Genomic DNA, 16271 nt, shown 5'->3' on the forward strand with positions numbered 1-16271 from the left:
AATTTTATGTTTATATAATAAATGTATTTCTATATAATATAAATTATATGAATATAAATATATACATGTAAATGTAAATATTTTCAAATTATATACTGTATGTGTTTCTTTAAATATGCATAATAAATCTACAATTACACTTTTTTACAGGCAGATTATGTTATATGAAATATATTTAAATGTCACTAAATTATTTTTAAAATAAATATTTAAATAAATAATGTATAATATTTATAAGCATATTAATTTATTAAATATTATTGTATATACAGGTATATTCAAATAAAATCTGTTATGGTGTAGTTACGACTTTTACCAGCAGGGGCAAACGTGACTATGCGAACCAGGTTAACATTAACCCAACTCCCAGAAGTCTCTGAGTAAGGAAAATCAGTTATTTACAACCCAAGTAAATGGAAAGAAAAGACACCTTTTCAAAGACCGCTGTGTAAAGACGTCCAGCAGTAGGGAATTGCTCATTCCGAGTGGATCTATCAGGCTGAGGAGAGAAAGCAGAGGTGGCAGAGGGAAAGAGGATGAGGGTGATTGTGTAATTATACTCCACGGGTTTGCTCGCTCCACGTCTGTCTCTTTCCTTTCAGTTTAGCGCCTCGGATTAATGGCTCTGCACTGACAGGCCTGTGTATGTGGACAGGTGGGTTCAGTGCGTGTAGCGTTTTGATGTCGTGTGTGTTGGTCAATGAACGCCCTGCAGCTTAATAACAGTATTTATGTGTGTTTGTGTACTTGGCCCTGAAAGCATGAGCTCTCAGTACATCGTGTGCACGTTTATTTGAGAATGAAACTCAAGGAGACTGCCAAAAGATGTCTGGGCCTTAACTGAAGTTTAAAAAAAAGACATCAAATTCACATAAGTACCATCCATTAATATAATTAATATAGCCTAGTCTGTATGATATTATGAAGCACACCTTTCATTTTAACCCATGCTGTCATTCCCATTAATGTGCTTGTAAATATTTATTCAATAATTTGACAACATTAATAATAATAGCAATAATAGTAATAATTGTAAATTTGTACATTTTCAATATTCATGAAAATGTACAATGATACAATCAAATAATTTAATGGTTTTAAAAATAAACTTCAATTATTTAATCATTTCCAATAATAATCCAATAATGTTTTTAATAATGTCACAATTACACACATTATTATTATTATAATACCTATTATTATTTTTTTGTTTTAAAATATATTTTGCATTTGTATTAATAATCATAATAACAATACATATTCACGAAAATGTACAATCAAAATAATTTAATGGTTTTAAAAATAAACTTATTATTTCAAAATGTCCAATAATTTTAATAATTTTCACATTGTTATTATCATTATTATTATTAAAATTGTGAAGTACATTGTCAGCATTAATTAACATTTATATATTATAATTTATTATTATTATTTAGGTTGACCCCCCCCCCCCCCCCCCCCCCCCAGATTTTCAATATTCATGAAAAAGTTACTGTCCAAATAATTGAATGGTCCTAAAAATAGACTATATGATAATAATTTCATAATATTAAAATAATTAAGTGTGTTTTTAGCATTCATAAAATATTATAATACAAATTATTTCCATTTTTTTCTTAAAAAAAAATATATTCGCAATTATTTTATAATAATAATAATAATAGTTTATGATTTGGGGTTGAAATGAATTTCTTCTTGAGATTCAACATGAGTAGACTGCTGTTGCCATGACAACAGACATTTGATGAACATGTTGACATACCAGTATATTCATGATATCTGAGTTTTATTGCTCTTCCGCTCATGAGATTTCAATAATGTTTCATTGAAGTATCAAGTTTATCTAAATTTGAAAGTCCTTAGGAGAAATCTAATTATGTTTATAACAAAGTCTCTGATTTTTGCAGACTTTGGTGTTTTGAGAGATTTTTGAGATTCTTCCGAAACTCTAGAAGAGGTACATTAGATTTCTAAGTTCTGTTTCTAAAGAGAAAGATCAGGTATATCTAATTTGTCACTGTCTTGGAGAAAGAGTTGAGATATTAAAGCGATCACATTGGTCATTTGTTGTTTAAACTTGCTTTAAAAAGCCTGGTATCTCTTTCTGAGGCTGGATGTATTGAAAGCACCTTAGCAATGGCACAGTTGACATGGACAAGCTGTGTGGTGCTGCAGCTCTTGGGAATCAATAGCCATCGTGCCATGAACCCATATGAACCCCAGCAGCCCCCTACAAAACAATCAATAGGTAAATCAATACGATCTCAATGAAGACACAAGCTCTCGCAGCAGGTATTTTCTCTCACTGTATTTTCTCCTTTTTCTGAGGGGCCGTTTGTGGCGAAGCAGTCATCAATAGATGTTGATAATGAAGGGGGCAGTGAGAGGCAGAGTAGAGAGCGGTGGAGTGGCCCTCACTCTGAGAGCCCGCTGAGGGTTCATCTCCATGGAACTGCCCTCCTCTCAACGGCACTCACAGACGCAGAGACACACGCTGACTTCTAACCAGACCTTTCTATGAGAGTGCAAGAAAACCGCCTCGGCTCACTGTGTTTCTGTTTACAACCAGCTAATGTTGAACTTTTTTGCAATGTGAGAGCATATCTTAAAAATCTACACCTCCTCAGGACATTTGTGTTGGGTTTAGGTGAGTCATTCGTGAGACTTTGTGCCGTGTTAAGATTTTTCATTAATAGAAAAAAAAATAAAAATAAAATAATTTATTAATAATATTTATAAATGAAGATTTATATATTTTAATGTATATTTAATTTATAAATAATATTTCCCCAGTTAATTGATAAAACAAGTTGATTTATAAATATTTATAGATTTTGTTTGATATGTAAAAACAAAAAAGGATATAAATTAAATATTAAATGAAATAGGTTATCATTTATTACAATTATTTTTATTTGGTTTATAAATATTTAAATTCACATTAAATGTATAAAATATATGTTAAGTTTAGATATTCAATTAACGAGAATAAATGGAATTAAAAATATTTGAAAATTAAATTGGGAATTATTTCTTAAATAAAAACAGAATTTATTGCATATTTTTTTATTTAAGTTTTAAATATTTTAATTCATATTTCATTTCCAAAATCTTTATAGGGCTAGCTTTTTAATTAGTGAATTTTCTTAAATGTAATATTTTCTTTGTATTTAATTTATAAATATTGTTTAAATTCATATTAATGCAGTTGCAATTAATTAAATTGAGTTATAAATGTTTATAAATATGAAATAATATGATTTGTAATATTTAATAATATTTATAGAAATACTATATCGCATGTATTTAATACATACATGTTGTCTATCTATCTATCTATCTATCTATCTATCTATCTATCTATCTATCTATCTATCTATCTATCTAGCTATCTATCTATCTACCTATCTACCTATCTATCTATCTATTTGTTTAAATATAAATATTTACATTTTAATTAATTTATAAATATTGAACAATGTATAAAACACATTTTAATAGTTTATATCCAAATCAATAAAGCAACAACACAAAAAATTGTGTTAACATGAAATTGTGAAATTATCATTTGTATTGATGCCAAAACCATTAGATATGCGCTCATTGCACCTCATTCGTGAAACATGCTAAACAGATTTCTGTGTAATTCATAAAACTAATTTTACGTAAAATGTAATTAAATTTAATTGCGTCAATTTACAACCGATTTACGCAAATTTGTTCTGCTCATGCTTAACAGATGAGGCCCAATAAATAAAATGACAAACTGCAGATGGATTTAAAACCAAGTTTTTTTTTTTACCTATTAATGACATTTCCTTTATTAAAGAACACAGTTTAAGGTGTACTTCCGCCTACCTCAACCGTGACCTTTTCCACGTAATTGCGTATTACGTGACGTCACGAACGCGCATCACAGAACAGAGCAAGGCGAGCATTTGTGCTTATAAAACTTTTTTATTTATTTTTGAAATGACCGATCGTTTCCCTAGATAACACCCTTATTCATCGTCTGGTATCGTTTAAAGCCCTTTGAAGCTGCACTGAAACTATCATTTTGACCTTGAACCGTTTGGGTCCCAATGAAGTCCATTATATGGAGAAATGTTTTCATCAAAAACCTTAATTTCTTTTCGACTGAAGAAAGAAAGACATGGACATCTTGGATGACATGGGGGTGAGTAAATTATCAGCAAAAGTTTTTTTAAAAGTGAACTAATCCTTTAATGATTACATTTTCAGTTAAAAGCAACATGACCCAAAAACCTGATCTGTGTAAAAGTGCAGCTGTATAACCCTCCACTGAGACTTTGTAGTGCTTTTCTCAAAGGAAAGCTCACATGGGGACCTTGTGCAACAAAAAAAGCCTGACCGTATTGCCTCTATAAACCCATCCAGAGGCTTTTTGTGCTCTTCTAGAGAACAGAATAGCTCCTATTCCATCTGATAGCCCTCCACAGAGAGATAGCAAGTGCAGGGCTGCCAATCACCTTCTCTCTGAAACTCTTTCAGATGCCTGAAATGGGACTTTTCCTGTTTTCTCAAGCTAGACAGAAGAAGCAGAGGTCATTTCTTCAGCACTGACCCTCTAACCCTTGTTCCAATTAATTCTGGACCAACCGTGATGTAGAAGTTTTCCCTCAAACTGGAAATCTTAGGCCTCAGAAAAAAATAAAATAAATAAAATACAGCTCAGTGAGACCAAAAGGACAGATTTTTTATTTTTTTTTGGCATGGACGTCACACAAACACACGGCTGTCAGAGTATATGTTCTTCTGTCTTTTCAAGGGGACTCACAGTGACTCAGTTCATGTCATGTTGTCTTTGTCCCTGTCCCTGTAGGGTCAATGCTGTGTATTTAACCCTGAAGCTCAGCATTTGACGCTCACACCTTAACTTGCATGTTAAGGGCAAATAGCTCGGGTCAGATCGAGATGACCTTGTGAGGAGAGAGGGAACAAAATAATCAAATATTACTGTTTTAGGACCATGAAAAAGATGCAATGTTTTGTAATAACCCTCATTTTTTGTTCCAGTCATTTTGACCCAGAAAGGATGTTCTTTGCCCTAAATATGCTAGTTTTTATTGCATTGGATATATGATTTTAAATGTATTTTAAATTTTATGTATGTGTACACACACACACACACACACACACACACTGCCATTTAAAAGTTTGGCATCAGTAAGATTTTTAATATTTCTTTTTTAATGGTGTCTCTTATGCTCATCAAGGCTGTATTTATTTGATTAAAAATACAGAAAAATGTAATTTTGTGAAATTATTGTTGCTATTTCTAATATTGGTTTCCTATTACTTTAAAATATAATTTGTTTCTTATTGTGCTGAATTTATTACTATAGTCTTCTTTTCTAATATGCTGATTTATTAGCAGTGTATGTGCGTATGTGTAATTGTATACACAAAATGAGCTAATTTCAAATTTTTGATGCCTGCTACATATATACATATATATATATAAAAGTCACCCATCAACACGTCTGTCAACGACAGTATTTATATATATATATATATATATATATATATATATACTGTCGTTGACTGTTGTGTTGATGGGTGACTTTTTTCCCCCCCTAAGTAGTATAGTGTAGTAGGGCACAATTTAATAGTGGACTTTAACACTATCAGCTACATGAGTTTTATCTATTTGATAGCCATTCATTTGCTGTAGACTAATAGTGAAAGTTACCAACAATTGCAGCTAAAGGAGAAGATGAGGCTGTGGGGGAAAGGAGGGAGGGAAGCTGTTTAGGTGAATTTCAGGAAGGGAGAATTCCCAGACAGATGGTGAGAGGGGAGGAAGGGTAGATCCCATAGTCATAAAACAAAAAAGTGAGTCACCGTCACAGTACAGAGCCTGCAGTACCTCTCCTAACCACCAGGGTGCAGCACATCATCATTGAAAATGTAATGATTATCTTACAATCCATGTGTTTGTTAAAAATGAAACAATATGCAGATGGATTTCAATTGCTGGAGAAACCAAACTAAACCACTTGGAATGTACAATCAACAAGAGGATCCACATCTCAAGTCCTTGCTTCCCACTAATGGACCATGACACTAAAAGTAATGTGTTTACAGACCTGTCAGTAACATTTTGCCCTAGTGTCAAGAATCTGCTCTTTGCTTTCGGCCTTCTCCTGAAAAATGTGACGGCTTGATTCAAAGGTACGTTTGGGATGGCCGGTTAGCACGCCGTAATTCCCTTAGTTGACAAAGCTTTTAACCTCGATGACCGGTTGACATAAAACATCAGTAATAAATCTGACCTCCAACACATTGAATCACCATCAGCACCTCGTCAAAACACATGCTGCTTGTGATGGATGGCCTTGCTTGGATGAAAGACATTTAAAGAGACACAAAACAGCATTTGCAGTCCATTTTACTGCTATAATTGGAGATATTTTAAAGCTTTCATACTTAAAGATCGAAAAAACCCAGCTGTTGTTTAGTTATGATAATCTGTGCTTATGAATTGTGTATGATAAGAATTGGAGCACATATTTACAAAGTAAGTTATTTTTGGGCTACATTCTGACTTATGAAGAAGTGTCTGCTTCGTGGTTTAGGTTAAAACAAAAGCTAATGCTAATATTGCTATTCTTGTGAAACAGATTGTTCAGAACCGTGTGTGTGCTGAGTTATTTGCCGTAGCATGTGGCTCATTCTTCAAGGGCCTGTTGCTAGAATTGTTTTCTCTCAGATTAGTGGTTTGTGTTATTTGCACAACCGTTTGTTAGCATAGCACTACTTTCCCTGTTGGTCCTCCCTGTCAGATATTGAGTCTGTTTCAATTAACAAATCATTTAAGTGTGAATAATTACACACTGCTCTCAGGCCAATGACTAAGTGGGGATCTGTGCAAGAAGATTTCAAGGGGCTGCATTATGAACTAGAACTTCTTTGTTTGTGTTTGCACAATATAATGTTCGTAATGTGTGAGTTCTGTGAGCCCCTTTAACAGAATAGTTTAACACAAAAAGAAAATTCTGTCACCTCTGTGTTGTTACAAACCTATATGCTGTTGTTTGTTATGTGGAACACAAATTCAGATATTTTACATATACATATTTTTTTCCCCTTAACCCATGAGAGTCCACAGTGACCAATACTAGCAAGTTTCAGTGGCACTAAAATGACAAATGATTCCTTGCCATGGCTTTTTGTGAGGAAGACACATTTACAACAAAAAATCTGTGACACAGAGGACTAACAGGTATCAGATGCTAAGCTAACAAATCCTTACGCTTAAATCACGAACCACTCATCTTGGAGAAAACTTTATGAAAAAAAGTTAGACCCCCAAAGATTGATCCATACCCTTTGGCAATTAGTATTATTAGGTTTTCTTTTAAGCACCGGTTTCACAAACTCAGCGTTTTAGCTTTAGCTTTATACTAGCATATTAAAATTAAATTAAAACACCAGCACCCAGGTTTGGATTGGCGTGAGATTGACTGACCAAATAATGACAATTAACCCTTTGCATGGGAGTTTGATTTACAAGCTATCAGACCAATCATAATGCCAAATCTGCCCTTTTTGTCCGACAAACAAACCAGACTGGAGAGTAGATTAGGTGGACTTGAACTTGAAAAATTGTGTATTCCTGCAGTTGAAACAAGATACTTTTGATGTTCATTCACGTTTATTTCATGCTATAACTAGTATAGAGGAAGAGATGATCAGTTCACGTGCCGTTCGAACTGAGGAGCTACAGCGATTTGTCACGACACATTAATGAGCCACAAAATGGTATTTATTGTTTTAATTTCTTACAAAATGACAAAATTTGAAAGCTGACACTTTGTTTCATACTAAAAGTAACCTGTTCTGTCTGGTCTTTGCAAAGAGTCAATTGTCATTTTTAGTTTTAACTTCACAAAGCTGATCTGAGGTCCTCATTTTGAACCCAAATTCCATTGATAAACAGAGACCTAAAAACTGGTTTTATCCTACTTTGCAAGAACAGCTTCACTAGGCAACCTCTAAATGTTCTAGAGCAGAAGCAATATACAACCATAAAAGATAAAAAAAAATGTGTGCATTAACCTGAATGCCACCCAGTTTCTTTAGGTCTCGGAACCTCACAGCACACAATATGGATGAATGTCAAGCTCGTTCATTGCTATTCCAGATCTTTCTTGCTCTTCACCCCAGAATCCCCTCATTTCTCTTCCTCTCATGGTGTGAAGATTAATCACACTTGACATCTCATTTTCCGACTGTGGCTTTTCGCAGAATCTGTTCGGTCAGCCGGAGAGATTGTGAATGTTTCAATATACTTTAGAACTTCCAAATACTACCTACCTGCATCATCCTCCTCTGATCATGATCTCATTTGGATCATGTCAATACCTGGTACAGCTTGGGAAAATAGATTCTGATACGGTAACACTTTAGAATAAGGTTCCATTTATTAACATTAGTTAATGTATTAATAAACAATGAACAATGCATTTATTACACTATTTATTAAACTTAGTTAGTTAATGAAAATACAGTTGTTCATTGTTTACTCATGTTGGTTCACACTAAATTAACTAATGTTAACAAACACAACTTGTGAATTTAATAATCCATCAGTAAATGCTGAAATTAACATTAACTAAGATTAATAAATGCTGTAGAAGTACTGTTCATGTTTACTAATGTTGTTAACTAATGTTAATAAATGGAACCTTATTCTAAAGTGTTACCTCTGATACTCTATTTTATAGCATACAAATGCAAAACTATGCTAGTTTTCACAATTTTGAAGTCCTGAATACATTTACGTTTCCAGGGTTTGCATGCATAATTTCAGTTATTTGCAGTGTTTATCTGTCACACTCAATATATGACCGAGGTGTTCACGCGAGACATAAATGGACATGTTGGATAGATAGAAAGACCGATAGAGACAGTGAGAGAATTTGAATTTGGTGTCTATCTCATTCAGTTTTGGCATGCGACTCGCCTTGCATCGCTGCTGTGCTCCGTTACCATGGGAACATGCAGGAGCGCAAACGTAAGTGAAGAATGAAAGCAAGCGAGAGGGAGAGAGAGAAAGCATACCCGCCTTTTGGTGATTTCTCCCGCATGCGAGTTATAGACAGGCCCTCTAGTGCTTTGCAAATTAAAACATATTTCATCTGCCACAAAAACCTACAATGAGCCATTAAAACTCAGGACTCCTTCTGTCATTTTCTCTCTCCACCTCAAATCACTGAACCATACTGCCTTGGCCAGTTTGGAAGGTAAAAAATGCCACTGACAGTAAAAAAAAAGTGCTTTGCATTTCAGATCCTCCCATTTCATGTTTTTCTTTTTTTTTTCTAGGAACTTCTGCAACTGATGACTCAAGTTTTTTCCAAGGTGTGTGGCAGAGACCAAGTTAGAGTCACTTTAAGCTATAGAGGGTTTCTCGCCCACTGGTTTCAATCTGGCAGTTTTCTTTAGCCAATGTCACGGTCCAGTCTACAGGAGCCAGTGTACGTGTTGACCTGGACTACTTCTGTTGGTTGCGGTAACTAAACCTGTATCAATTTTTCCTCAGTGGTTCTGTCCTCGGCCCAAATACTGAGAACTAGCTGTAGGACCTGAAGTGTGGTGACGGTAAGACTCCTTTTTAAGAACTTGGGTTATTAATTATTCTCAAGGAATGTCAGGAAGGGAAAATGCCAGGCTGGTAATCCGAAACTAATTAGTTTAAACCCCAAAGTGATGATTCATGATTTACAGCCATTGCACCCTTGAGAAAGTGCCCCAGGTTGGTCATCTGTTACTTTTGTAGAACTGTATTGTAAGTTGTTTCTGATAATTAATGTTTAACAAAGAAAAATAGTCCCGTTGCACTACATTGAAGGTCCAACGTGAATTTGTGGCAGCCATTTTTTCCACAGCTTTTTCTAGCCATTTCTACTGCCCGTAAGCTAATTCCCATCAGGCAAACCCCCTTCTTCAAAAAAATTAGGTCTTTCTTTCTACGAGGAGCCTTTGTCCAGGTGTAGAGATTCATTACTGCCTGCTGTAAATTCAGGTGCCTTGCCATTGTTTTTTTGACTAAAGGCTATTACGTTGTCCCAAACTACACACTTGATGCAATGCTGTAGCCTTCGTTTGCTCAAGTCCTCAAGTTTGGAGGGTATCCCATTTGTCATTTTCTGATTCAGAAAGGTGCTCACAAGTGCTCGTGCTGTGCTCCCTTAGTGTAGAACTTTTGGTGGAATATTTCCCAACCATCCATGCAGTATTGCATCACCTAAGTGTGAATGCAGAGGAAGACTGGTGTTGAGAGCGATATCTTGGATAGGGCCTTATTTAAACAGTTGAGTGATGGGGCATTTGGTTTGTTGAATCAATAGTAAATGTATTTGTGTCTCCGCGCATATGTGTTTGCAATGGCTCATTTGGCAAACCTGGGTCTCATCTGGCATATTCCAGATTACCTGCGACTCCTGAGATAACCGAGAGATTCTTGCAATCCATCACCTGTTGACAAAGCCTTGTCTGAAAGTTGGAGGCAATGAAGGAGAGGGGAAAACTGACAAATGAGAAAAGGGAAATGGCATTGAGGAACATGCAATAGTGGAATAAAATTATTTTTCTCGTTTTCTCACAGGAAATGGGTCTTTAACTCTAAAATACTGGCGTAAAAATGACACTGCTGTAATGATGATGATAATCGTGAAGCCGGGATAATTGAGGACAGTCCCTCGCTGGATAGCTATTGATGACATTAGTGCTTGAAGTGGAGATGAACTTTAATTAGACTCAATTAATCCCCATTTGGTCTCAGAGGATGGAGGCAAATAGCAATTTTCAGAGCACAAGTTCCTTTACCTGCTCATAGCTCAATAGTCGATATACCCTGTTCAGTGGCTTGTCCAGTGATGCTGAGCGAATGTGAAAATTACAAGACCATAATCCTTCGAATGGAGCTCTCTGAGTCTTTGATTACTAGTGGCGACATTGTCAGTGTGTGTGAGACTTACAACACTGGAGGGCCTGTAACTTCAATAAGAACTATGAGTTCACACACTTTAACTGCATTTTGGAGGTAAAACTTTTTCCCTGAAGGACAATGCTTCTCCTCTGCTGTTTTAATTTTTATCAGAGAGCCATACATGCCATAACACTTTAACACAATGTAAAACTAATGTCCTCATACATCAGAGTGGTTGTTTTTAGTAAGGTTGGTATGTATTTATCCCCTGATACTCATTATTATTGTGAGCTGGTGCATCTAGGAACAGTATTATTTGAGTGTTTTTGCATCATGACTTTATCAACTGTCTCACTAGTCTCAAATTCAGACTTCTGGGAGGTAAGGCGCATAGGTTTTGTTGAGTCCCCCAGGATTGTAAATTCATTTTTATAAGTTCTCAAGACCCTCAATGTGGACTTCTGAAGAACAATTACTAGTTGGTGGATTTGCCAATCTTTGCAAGTGACTCGGCTCACTTGGTGACCTAGATGAGATAAGATGTGACCAAAACAGAAATCCCTTTAGTAATTCTTTATGCATAAGACCTATGTGTGTAGTCATATTGTATTAATTTAGTATGCAAGAAAACCAGGTTTCAAATCCCAACTTTATGGAACTGAAAGATAAGATTTGATTGGATCCACTTGACTCAGAAATCTAAGGGGGCACAAGCATCTCGCCATTACTGAAAATGGAAGGTCTTGTCTGCAGATATGCAAATTGCTGCAGCATAAGTGTCTTCACAAACATATGTCCATTTTGGTCAGTGTTGGGATTAACGCGTTAAAAAAGTAATGCATTACAGTAACGTATTACTTTTTGATGTAAAGCAGTAGTGTAAGGCATTACTAATCAATTTTCAGTAATATTTCACTCGGTGCATGTTCAATAACGCTTGCGTTACAACACACTTTTAGCCCCCAATTTTATTTTTTTATTTAATTTAAAGTCGGGCTCCGACTTTTTTATGTCCCTAGGGCCGGGCTTCGGGCCAATATTCACGTCATAGTTCAGACAGGGGCCGGGCCTCGGGCCTGTTTTAGGCTTCTCCTTATCTTTATATTTTAGACATCCATCAATTATTGATGAAAAAAATTGCAGCGCTCGTGGAAACAACACGAGTCCGTGCTACCGCGACTGTCAAGAGCGACTCGACGGTGTTTAGTGTCCCGCAGCAGCAGCGAGCCATTCTGCACGAGTTCTGCATTCAAATACATGCAATAAAGCAAAAGCCCCAGCAAAAGTAATTACCATGAATGTGCCCAGGGGGAAATAGTAAGGATTTGCCATCTCCTCGTAAGACGCGCCTTTAGAGAGAAGTTCGATCTTCACGAATAACGATTGTATTAAATAGTTTTTGTTTTTATTTCGTTAAGTAGTAATTTAAATCTTTCTATAGATATATTTATTATGTCTGTGAGGCATGTATTCGCTGTCTTTCGGTTCATTTTTGTGGAGCGCTCCTGTTCAAGATAAAAGCACAACGTTTTGTTGATATTGTGAGTGCACACAAATAAAAGTAGACCCTTTACAGTTCAGAATGATGCATTACTCTTACCTTTATGAGCAAAAATGATGGCGTAAGTTGTTTCCATTGAAAAATAATTTCAATTGATTGCGCTGGTGCCTCCATGTCCTGCGCTTTAGTTTCCACTCTCCCCACAAACTACTGGATGCAGTGCATATTTATCTAGGTTTAACGTTTAAACATTGTTATATGCTTGAACTGTTTTAGTATATCTATAGATTTTATTTTAGGCAAGTCATGATGATTTGAGAAGGCTAAATTGATCAAACATAAGCTATGATCAGCCTGCCGGTCTGCCGCTGGCCGCTTGGTCGTTACTTTAAGAAAGAAAAACTTTATTTAATGAACAAAAGATGCTCCAAACGTTTTTTCTAAATGAACTTAATAAAAATCCGGAACGAAATATAAACACTTTGCCATTAGGGCAGGACTCTAGTACATTTTGTCATTTAAGAATGTTTAGTTCTACTTCTGTAGTTATTTTGGTGAACGTAACTCAAAAGTAATACAGGAGTCATGTAACGCATTACAATTCTGAGACAGTAATATTGTAAGGTAAGGAATTACTTTTAAATAACAGTAACAAGTAATATGTAATGTATTAGTTTGGAAGTAACTTGCACAACACTGATTTTGGTGGATCTGTTTATTTGCTGCCAATATCTAATGGACATCCATAAGTGATATCCTCCTTAATCCGGAGTGCTAGACACATGCAGAATTCTCCAAGGCTGTTATTTTATCTTAAGTCTTATCAGTCTTTTAGACAAAGCAGAAATAATACTTGGCCTGTCTCCTCTCTGCCTGCCCTTATTCTCAACAATTTATAGAAGTATTTTGGTCTTTTTATGCAAACGAATAGTTAAATGGTAAACAGATCAGGCTCAGAACAGAGCCTGACTTCAGACCTCCGTTATGTGGGTAGATTTTTGTGGCTGCAAGCATTTCCGTGTGAGCGTGAGGGTGTGTGTTAGAGAGAATGGGAGAGAGAAACAAAGGAAAGGGTGCAATGCACACCGCCTGTCTTTCTCGCTCTTTATGTAAATTAGGACATTTAAAATGGAAAAATATTTCTGCAAATGTTGTATTGCTTTGGTTATTTGGGTTTTCTCAGTCTGTTTAGTGCATGCTAGCTTCTGGGTTTGTGTAGGCTTTCAGAAATAGTCTGATTAGTATGAATTCTGTTAACTGTATTTAGACTACTAAAATTGACAATTATTAAAATATAGCCTATATAATGATATGTGATAATACTTGTTTTAATTAATGTCTGCATGTATGTGTCACGGTGCACACACGAGGGAGGACACAGGAACACGCAGATGAGGATATAACTTCAAATAATAGTCTTTACTGATGACATCAGGGCAGGGCAAGACACAGACAGGAACACCGGGGAGTAACGAGTGGACCAGACCAAATCAAACTGAACAGGCAGGAGGCAGGACTATAAATACACAGGTAAATCATAGATAACGAGACGAACACAGCTGGACAAGAATTAACTAATGATTACATTTAACAAGGACAGGAAACAAACCAAATATGGACACACGAGGTGGGAACACGACACACAAGACAGAGGACTGACAGTATGTTACTAATTCACTACTGGTAAATTAGTAAACGTACATGCTACTCGATTAGGTCAAAGTAGGAGGTTATTTAATTATATGTATATTTCAAAATTAAGTGTAAAGGTCTTCATATCCTGAAGCGATCTGAAGAGTTGCAATGCCCACATGTTCCACTCCAGCCACCATTCATCTCTTGACAAGAAGAACATCCATTCCTTTAAATGACTATCTTTTCCTTCATGCTGACACTTCATTTGTCACTCATGCTGAGCAGCATGACCATGTCTGCAAAGGTCACCAAAGGCTTTAAACATTCTCATTGGCCCACGAGAGAGCCTGCTGCCCTCTGTGAGAGAGCAAAGGCCGAGGCTGCGTTTTAAGTGGTAGATAAATTATATCAATGACTGACCATGCATCTTTAGATAATCAAGTTCGAACGGATCCCTGACGGAGGGATAAAAATAGATCCTGGTCCATTACATTGTGCAGTAATAGCACAACTGCAGCCAATACATCAAGACCTGGGGAGATTCAAAACGAAGGTCAGGGGTTTATTAACAAGAAACAATTACAAGGAAACAAATGTCCAATATTCTTAATTTAGACTCTTGTTGCTATGGTATATGATTAATGTAAGACAAAGGCAAGACAAATGCATGAATTTGATGATTCAGTGTGTACAAAGTGCACATAATTTCAGTTTATTACAGAGAATTAATATTACTGTTAAATATATCTCTTGCTAGATCTAACCACACCTGAGGATCCAATTCGGGCTTTTAGATGTGTTTTTAATTTCTTAAATAGCATTGTGTATCATGTGAAATATTACTTAACATACCCTCCCCAAATATCTTTTTCTTTTAGAAGGAATCATTAGTTACTAGACTATAAAGGAAAAGGGAGGGAGATCGTTTAAAGGAGATTTTAACAAACAATTTTCCCAAGCAAGTGAGGGAGAAAGCTATCCTTTCATCTCAATGGCAGTTGCTTGGCAGGTGGAGAACCCCTCGGAAGGACCCGCCAAATATACAGTCCAATTATCTACAACTCTTAAGATCTGACAGGTTGTACAAGCTTTATTATAATTAAGCGCCTAACTAAGTTCCTACCAAGAAGCAGTGGGTTTTTACCAACAACAAGTTTCTTCCCTGCATACTAGTGGTGCAATTTGGATAAATGACTGTTGAGCCATGGGGCAAGGTGCAGCTCGCCCAACCCGGATTGACCCGGATCGACTTAAACTGGGGTCGATGCTATGAAGTTTATGGATGGGACTCTCCTTCCTCCACACTATTGGTCTTAAAAGAGGGGCTATTTGTCTTAAATAGGGGATCATTTGTTTGTACTTGGCCCTATTGTGTGGACCAGGGTAGTGAGGCAATAACTGAGGAGATTGGTATGGGGATTAACATGGTAAAACAAAAACAAAATCGAGGCTGATGGGGATCTCTATAACAGAAAAAAAACAAAAACATGCAGTAACAGCTTAAAAATGCTTTTGCATGAATAGAGTCTTGTCAGACTGGTTAAAATGGCTGCAGATAGAGGCAAGTTGAAGTAAAACAAGCTTCTAGACCTAAAGGTTTGTAAGGTTGAGTATGAGGAGTATATTTAGTAGTTTAAGTAAGATGTAACTGGAAGAAATTTTGACGGTTGTTTTGAAGTGAATGCTGGTATATGTTTTTTTTTAAGGAAGAGACTGGAGTTGGTTTGGGTGGGATTGTCAGATTTAAAGCCAATGAATGAAGATGCTTTCAGATTGATATTTTTTGATTTTCTTGATGTCCTTAGAGCTGTGGAGCCCCTATGTCTTTAACTCTTTATGTCAATCAATACATGTCCTTAAGCATTACTTATGTGGAGCTGTCCATGGTGCTGAAATAAATAGAAATCGAATAGAAGATATTTTGAATGAACGAGAGGTTCTCGTTAAACTTTCTCAATCCTGCTGTCTAGGATGTTTTTCTTACCCTTTAAAAGACACATTTTGACCTTTAATAGGGATGGATTACTCAAAGAAAATTCTGTGATTACTATTCACCGTCATTTCATTCCAAACTTGTATGTTCTATACACTAAAGGGAGCCACATTTCTTTTATACTTCAGAATATCTCCTTTTGTGTTTAGTACAGATTTGAATTGACATGGGGGTGAGCAATG

Source organism: Barbus barbus, assembly GCF_936440315.1.
Source record: "Barbus barbus genome assembly, chromosome: 9".
NCBI classification, from domain to species: domain Eukaryota; kingdom Metazoa; phylum Chordata; class Actinopteri; order Cypriniformes; family Cyprinidae; genus Barbus; species Barbus barbus.